The 8,844-nt window shown below is 55.3% G+C and overlaps 1 long non-coding RNA gene across 1 annotated transcript; it reads left to right on the forward strand.

The window, feature by feature from the left end:
• The first annotated feature begins 1,876 nt into the window (after positions 1 to 1,876).
• On the forward strand, positions 1,877 to 3,685 carry LOC144951017 (uncharacterized). The gene is made up of 2 exons (XR_013640446.1): positions 1,877 to 3,095; positions 3,175 to 3,685. It is a non-coding gene; the product is annotated as an uncharacterized LOC144951017 (long non-coding RNA).
• Positions 3,686 to 8,844: the final 5,159 nt, after the last annotated feature.

Consider the following 8,844-nt stretch of genomic DNA (forward strand, 5'->3'; position numbering starts at 1 on the left):
CAAACCACACCACACACCACGCACACACCACACCACGCACAAACCACACCACACACCACACACACCACACACACACCACACACACCACGCACACCACGCACAAACCACACCACGCACACCACGCACACCACGCACACCACGCACAAACCACACCACACACCACACACACACCACACCACGCACACCGCCGCAGAGCCTCCCCGGTCTCTTCCAGATGAACCGATAAAAGCATCTTTGGTCAAAGTCACATTGATGGGGAGGGGGAGGGGCGGGGTGGTGGGGGCTCACCCCCCCCCCCCCAGATCTGTGTACTCAGCTGATGGCTTCTTTAACAGCAGCCAAACACAATCAATACCCAGCACTTGCCCTCATGCTTCAACGCCCCCCCTCCTCCTCCTCCCGCCTGTCCTCCTCTGTCCATTTCTATGTGATTCTATGGATGTCTGTGTGATTATATGGGTCTTTGTGTGAGTCTACGGGTCTCTGTGTGAGTCTGGGGTTCTGTGGGAGTCTATGGGTTGCTGTGTAAGTCTGTGGATGTCTGTGTGATTATATGGATGTATGTGTGATTCTATGGATGTATGTCTGTGTGAGTCTATGGGTCTCTGTGTGAGTCCATGGGTCTCTGTGTGAGTATATGGGTCTCTGTGTGAGTCTATGGGGTTCTGTGTGAGTTTATGGGGTTCTGTGGGAGTCTATGGGGTTCTGTGTGAGTTTATGGCTCGATATGCGAGTCCATTCTCTGTGTGAGTCTATGGGTCTCTGTGTGAGTTTATAGGTCTCTGTGTGAGTCTATGGGGTTCTGTGGGAGTCTATGGGTCTCTGTGTGGTGGTGGTAGTGTGGTGGTTGTGGTGTGGTGGTGTGGAGGTGGGGTGGTGGTATGGTGGTGGTGTGGTGGTGGTGTGGTAGTGGTGGTGTGGTAGTGGTGCTGGTGGTGGTGGTGTGGTGGTGGTATGGTAGTGGTCGTGGTGGTGGTGATGGTTGGGGCTGCCAGGGGAAGCAGGCCTCAGTGGAGCGACTGAGCAGCCCGATTCCGAGCGTCAACTGCTGCGAATCTCACGGCGGTCATCGTGGGCAGGGTTCATCATCAGCAGTCCACCACGGGCCAAGCTCCCCAGCCGCGTGCAGCCTCTGGCATGCTGCTGGGGCGAGTCGCTGTTGGCGAGTCGCTGCACCTGCCACGGGCCGCCTTTGTCTCTCCGATGGCATCGGTCGTAGCAGCATCAGCAGCAGGAGGATTAGGAATAGCAGCGTCATCAGCAGCAGCAGCACACCAGAGATGTGAACAGGTCCTGGGTCTCCCCGAGGTCAACTGCGTTGTGTAGACATCAGAACTGGGGGGGATACAAAGACGGTCAAGCAGCCCTTCTTTGCGTGCCGTGCCGGCCTTCTCGCCAACGGCACTTGCCCCACCAGCCCGTTGAGGCTGTACGGGGGACCTCTGTGTGCACTTGAAATCAGCTGAGCTCACACTTATCGGATTGCAGTTTCCACGTGAAACGTTTCGCACGAACTGCCTCCCTCCCTCCCTCCCTCACACACACAGACACACAAAGACCCCCGTGTAGCCTTAAGGGGCCGTCCATAAATGACGTCACGCACCTAGGTGGGGGTGGGGGTTCAGACATTTGTGACGATGTGTGACGAGGGGGGCGGGGGTTGAGAAATGTGACGTCACATCAAAATGCGCAACTTTAAATAAATATAGAATTGTTATAACAACACTAATTGTTATAACAACACTCCTACAACATCAGAAGGCAGCGCCACATTAAATACGCACTACAATGACAATAGTTTAAAGCGATTTGAAGCATGTTTTGTTTTCAAAATTGGAAATATGGTTTTGTTGGGGGTGGCGGGCAGAGCTTTGTGACGTCATATCTGAGGGAGGGGGGGGGTCTGACTTTTTGTGACGCCGTGTGACGAAAGGGGGGGGGTCAAAAATCGTCCAAAATCGCGTGACGTCATTTATGGACGGACCCTCACAAGGCCACGCAAGTTGCCGAGGACATTTTGTGCAGCGCCTCTAGAACATTCCCACTGGCCACGGTCAACGCAACCACGCGTCCCCTTCATCCACGATGGCGCGCGCGTGAGTGCACGTGGCTTTCTCTAGCGCAACGGGCGGCTTTGGTGACATCACAATCGCGTCGTCACGTGGTCGCCCCACCCCGCCATTTTCCCGGGGGTACCATCCCATCGCGGAGATGGAGCGATGGAATCGGTTCGCGTGACATTGTCGCTTCATCGTCGGAAAGTGTCGATAATCTTTGTGGCAGACCCTTCGTCTCGCGGCGGATTGATCGTGACCACGAGGAGTGCAGATTTATTGATTGGCAAACATTTCGTTTATTTTGAACACAAAGTTAGGAGGGAGTGGAGGGGGAGAGGGGGGGTTAGTGTGTTTTGTGTTGTGTGTGTGTGCGGATCATCTGTTTGTCATTAGTGAACACTCGATTGGATAGTGAACACCTTGCATGTGCACAAACACATTCATGCAGATCGATACGTACAGATCGATGCAACGGTCTCCCGTGTAGCCCGGGGCAAGTGCTGCTAGCAATCGACAGCAGCACCTACGAAGGCCGGCACGGACAGCACCACGCCCGGCCGCCTTTGTCTCCCCAGTGGCGATGTTCTAACACGCCGCAGCAGGCAATGATGAATCCGCCATTGATGTTAGCCGTGAGCGGGAACCGCCCTCGGCACTCCGAATGCAGTCACCTGTAGCCCCACCCCCCACTTCCTACCCACCACCCCCCACTCACTGCCACACAACAACAACAGCAGTCACCACGGGGCTCGTGCCAGGCTAGGTGCACTTCGAGGTCGGCCACGTGAAGTGTGTGATGCTGATGGCAGGAGGAGGTCACGGGACAGGGCCGGCTTTCGTTGTCAGACGGAGCTACCACGAAAAACGCGTGCAAGCCAGATGCACTAAAGCCACATTTTATTTTTGTTTTAACCAGGGTGGTAGGGCCCACACAGTTTCGTTGGTCAGAAGCCAATGACCGTCTCAACGACGTGGCTTGTATTTTATTTCTCGTATCACGTGGAAATGTCGAGCAGGAGGGGTGATGGATTGGTTGAGGTTGCACAGCGTGACACAGCTGCCCCTACTGACTCACCTATGGCCAGGCTGCAGCAGGAGGGGTGATGGATTGGTTGAGGTGCACAGCGTGACACAGCTGCTCCTACTGACTCACCTATGGCCAGGCTGCAGCAGGAGGGGTGATGGATTGGTTGAGGTGTGAGATGATGATGGTGGTGATGTCCGATGGTTGTACAGCGCTTTGAGGAGCCTTTCACACACACACACGCGCGCAATACAAACACTTCGTTAGAAGAACACCGCTCAAACTGATGCTGATGATAGCCGATGATGAGTCTGTGTCGATAGCAAGTCGCGAGGCGTTGGTGCATCGGTGTTTTCTTTTTCTTTTCGTATGTTGCTGTACATATAATTATCACGGGATGGTTTCAAAACGGAAGGGGGGGGGTCACATTTTGTGCGCGACACTCCACGCTTTTGCTTTCGTCTCCGCACAATGCTGCTGCTGCTGCAGCCGATGCTGATGATGTTGCTGATGATGTTGCTGATGCTGATGATGTTGCTGATGATGATGATGTTGTACAAATTTACTTTGACCGTCGCTGGACGAATACAAGATGCGGAGTGGAGTTGCGCTTGCGTTGCGTGCTTGGATTTCGTTTCACTCCAGCACGCTCGCGACGCGATGGAAAGGCTTCGCCAACAGCCCTCTGCTGGTGGAACCAGTGGGTTTCCTACCAGTGCATATGGAGATAACCCTGTGAACCATGCGGCTCTTGACTCAGGAGCAGCCGCAACAACAGATGGGCTGATGCGGTACAGGAGGATCTGTGGTTGAGCGGGTTTGCCCGCAGCGGTGCCAAGATCGGCCTCTGGAGAAGGCTCAGCGAAGAAAGCTGCTGGGCAGTTGATGTCAGTCGCCCTCCAACAACATTGGCGGGTGGAGGAGTGACGCTCGCAAAGAACGAGCAGAGCAGCCTCAGTCAACCCATGGCACTTGAATCTGTCCCATGGCCTCCTTCCTGCCAGCAGCAAGAGTGGTCTACACTCCCACGTGGCCTCAAGGGACACCTAGCCTGGCACAAGCAACGCGGTCATGTCACTGCAAATTCGTGGCGAATGGCAGTTGTCAGTGTGCGTGTTTTGGGCTCTCCCCCCCCCCCCCGATTCTACTCGACGCCACCCCTCGGCATCACTCACTCGCCCACCCACCCACCCACCCACTCGCCCACCCACCCACTCGGCCACCCACCCACTCGCCCACCCACCCACTCGGCCACCCACCCACTCGCCCACCCACCCACTCGGCCACCCACCCACTCGGCCACCCACCCACCCACCCACTCGCCCACCCACCCACTCGCCCACCCGCCCACTCGGCCACCCGCCCACTCGCCCGCCCGCCCACCCACTCACTCGCCCGCCCACCCACTCGCGCGCGCGCACACAATCACACGCACGCGCGCGTTATGAAAATCAACTTTAATCCAACACGGTATGTTGGGGGAGGGGGGGAAAGTCACAGTACTGGAGCTGCTACTCGTAGCCACGTTGACAACTAAACGCTGAGGACGTTCGACACAGATAGGACGTAATAGCAAAACATCGCGATGACTGACAACAACACCACGGACGACTGATCGTTAGAACAACTTCAATAACGCAAAGGGAATTACGAACACGGCTATCACACGAGGCAGTCATCTTGACCCTCGTCCTCCCTCACTTGGGCGGCGGCGACTCCTCTACCACACGCGGAGGCTGCAGCGGCAGCCAGGGTTGGTGGATCACGCACAGATCACGGTGTGCGAAACTCCCCTCCCCCGTGGGTGGAGGTCGAGGAGGAGAGCCCGTATGCCTGTCTCGCCGGGAGAAGTCGCCACGGCAAAGCGTGGACTCATCACGATCCGTTCCATGCTCCCTTTGCCCTGGGCGGGAGTCAGGGAGGAGAGCGGTACACTGGAACCGACAGATGGTCACGGTAAAGTGCGTACCAATCTCAATCTGTTCCATCTGTACGTGTTTTCTCTAGTTCCGTCTGTACGGGATCGAGTGTTTCACCCTCTCTCACGAGTGTGGTTTCTCTGGTTCTGTCTCTACGGGATAGAGTGTTTCCCCCTCTCACGCACGTGGGTTTCCTCCCACGTGTGTATAAACGCTCAATAATCGTCCGATAGCGCCTCTTACTACATCGATGTCCGCAGAGCTTGGCCAATTGTTGGCAGTGCCGGCTCCTCACCGCCGCTGCTGCTGCTGCTGCCTTCCCGCACCTCGTCCGTGGTTCCTCCTCCTGGAGCCTCGGAGTCGCCCTCTCTCCCTACGAGAGCGAGGGGATACTGTGCGGTGGCGCATGTGATACAAAGGGACGTTGTTCATTGCAGTGTACTCATTTACTCTCTTATTCCTCGACCTCCTGTGCTGTGATCACAGGCGAATTTACGTTGGTGGTGGTGGTGCTGCTTTGGCAGTGGTTGCACAAACACCACCACCACCAACAACTCTCTCTCTGCGTGTGTAACGTCGACTCAATGCTCAATCCACAAATACGAAGGGGGGAGGGCATCGTCATCACAGCAGCGATGATAATGCCACTCAGCTACTCCTCCTTGACGCGATCACCCTCGATGTAGAATCACAGCTGTTGATCTCCACAGCAACATCACGCACATGGTAAGGAATACAGTACAGGGATCCTATAGACGTACACAGAGACCCATAGATTCGCACAGAGCTCTACAGCTACAGGCTCATAGACTCAACAGAGATCCATAGATTTGCACAGAGATCCATCGATTCAGTTACAGACCCATAGGCTCACAGAGAGATCTATAGATTCAGATAAAGAGCCATAGACACACACAGAGCTCTATAGATTCAGATACAGACCCATAGACTCACACAGATCTATACATTCAATGCAGACCCATAGAATCACAGAGACCCATAGACTTACACAGAGATCTATAGATTCAGTTACATACCCATAGACTCACACAGAGATATATAGGTTCAGATAAAGACCCATAGACTTACAGAGAGCTCTAGATTCAGATGCAGACCCATAGTCTCAGAGATCTATAGACTCACACAGAGATCTATAGATTCACATACAGACCCATAGACTCACACAGATATCTCTATACAACTCCACTCCTTCCTGACGGAATCACGCGGCTCCATAGCCACCTCAATCTAAGAATCACAGCTGTTGCTCAACAACGAAATCCGCCACGCGAAAACGAAAAAGACGAAAAATACGAAAAAGAAAGGAAAACATGAAAATGGGCGACGTTTCGGACAAGGGGCCTTCTTCATAGCACAGAGAGGGGGCAGAGAAAGTGGGTTGCTCTGCCACGACCTCCCTGTCTCTACATCTCCGACTTCTCCATGTGCTGTGAAAGAGTTGCATTGCCTGAAACGTCGCTGATTATACACTTCATAGGGCAGTACGGCAAGTCATCTCAGTGGTCCGACTGGTCACCGCTAAAATCCAGAGTGCGGTGTGTGTGTTAGCTCATGGCTAAACTCAGCGGCGAATATATGAAACTGTCATGGACCTCCCCTAGGTCGGCTCAGCCTTGAATGAGTACGTGGTACTGTTTATAGAACATCAGCAACTTGGGAGACAAAAGCGGCCGGGAGTGGTGCTGGCCACACCACCCCCTTCATAGGTGTTCCATGCCGGCCTTCATAGGTGTACCGTGCCGGCCTTCATAGGTGTACCGTGCCGGCCTTCATAGGTGCTACTCGCTAACAGCGCTTGCCCTAACAAGACTGCGTGGACAGAGCGTCAGTGTCACAAAGCATCGTGTATAGACTTGGAACCCAGAGTGACTCCCAACTACACAGATACTGGGTCCTCTCATCAACCACCACCACCACCACAGTGCTGGTCACAACAACTCACTCACACGGTCACTCACCCACTGAGTCGTTCACTCTCCCACTCATTCACCCACTCACCAAATCACTCATTCACTCACACACTCGCCCACTCATTCACTTACCCTCTCATCCCTCCACTCACTCGCTCATTCGCTCACTTGACCCCTGACTCATGCACTCACTCGCCCAATCATTCAGCCGCTCATCAAATCACTCATTTACCAACTCACCGAATCACTCATTCACTCACCCATCTATTCACTCACCCACTGACTCGCCCACTCGATCACAACTTCCATGGTTGCTATTCAGTCACCTCTTCCCGGTCAGCTCTTCACATCAACTCCCATATTCACAGTCAACTCTTCACAGGAACTCCCATATTCACAGTCAGATGTTCACATCAACTCCCATATTCACAGTCAACTCTTCACAGGAACTCCCATATTCACAGTCAACTCTTCACAGGAACTCCCATATTCACAGTCAACTCTTCACAGCAACTCCAATATTCAGTCAGCTCTTCACAGGAACTCCCATATTCACAGTCAACTCTTCACAGTTTTCTTCAGTTCTCTTCACAGTAGCTCTTCTCAGTCACTCAGAGCCTCAAACAAATCCAGATGAGGAAGTCATCCTCCCCACTCCTTCATTCCCACTCCACCAGATCCTCCCTCCTCTCCCATCCTCCTCCAAGTCCTATCCTCCCACCCTTCCTCACCACCGCCATCACCACCTCTTTGCTGTCGTCACCACGTGGATACGCTGGAGGGGTACAAGGCTCCCTCCCTCCAGTTCATGGTCATCGTAATCACCCTTCACGTCCTCTCTTCCTTTCACTAACTCCTCGACCTTCAATCAGCATCTCCACCTCCACCACAGTCCAGGTGTCTCCATCACAACCACCTCTTGGCCACAGCCTCTCCATCATCACCACCACCTCTCCATCACCACCACCACCTCTCCGTCACCACCACCGCCTCTCCATCATCACCACCGCCTCTCCATCATCACCACCACCTCTCCATCATCACCACCACCTCTCCATCATCGCCACCGCCTCTCCATCACCACCACCGCCTCCCCATCACCACCACCGCCTCTCCATCACCACCACCGCCTCCCCATCACCACCACCGCCTCTCCATCACCACCACCGCCTCTCCATCACCACCACCGCCTCTCCATCACCACCACCGCCTCCCCATCATCACCACCACCTCTCCATCATCACCACCACCTCTCCATCACCACCACCGCCTCTCCATCACCACCACCGCCTCTCCATCACCACCACCGCCTCCCCATCATCACCACCACCTCTCCATCATCACCACCACCTCTCCATCATCGCCACCGCCTCTCCATCACCACCACCGCCTCCCCATCACCACCACCGCCTCTCCATCACCACCACCGCCTCTCCATCACCACCACCGCCTCCCCATCACCACCACCGCCTCTCCATCACCACCACCGCCTCTCCATCACCACCACCGCGTCCCCATCACCACCACCGCCTCTCCATCACCACCACCGCCTCCCCATCACCACCACCGCCTCCCCATCACCACCACCGCCTCCCCATCACCACCACCGCCTCCCCGTCACCACCACCGCCTCTCCGTCACCACCACCGCCTCTCCATCACCACCACCGCCTCCCCATCACCACCACCGCCTCTCCATCACCACCACCGCCTCCCCATCACCACCACCGCCTCCCCATCACCACCACCGCCTCCCCGTCACCACCACCGCCTTTCCGTCACCACCACCGCCTCTCCATCACCACCACCGCCTCCCCATCACCACCGCCTCCCCATCACCACCACCGCCTCTCCGTCACCACCACCGCCTCTCCGTCACCACCACCGCCTCTCCGTCACCACCACCGCCTCTCC

This window comes from Lampetra fluviatilis, chromosome 60, assembly GCF_964198595.1.
Source record: "Lampetra fluviatilis chromosome 60, kcLamFluv1.1, whole genome shotgun sequence".
Taxonomy (NCBI): domain Eukaryota; kingdom Metazoa; phylum Chordata; class Hyperoartia; order Petromyzontiformes; family Petromyzontidae; genus Lampetra; species Lampetra fluviatilis.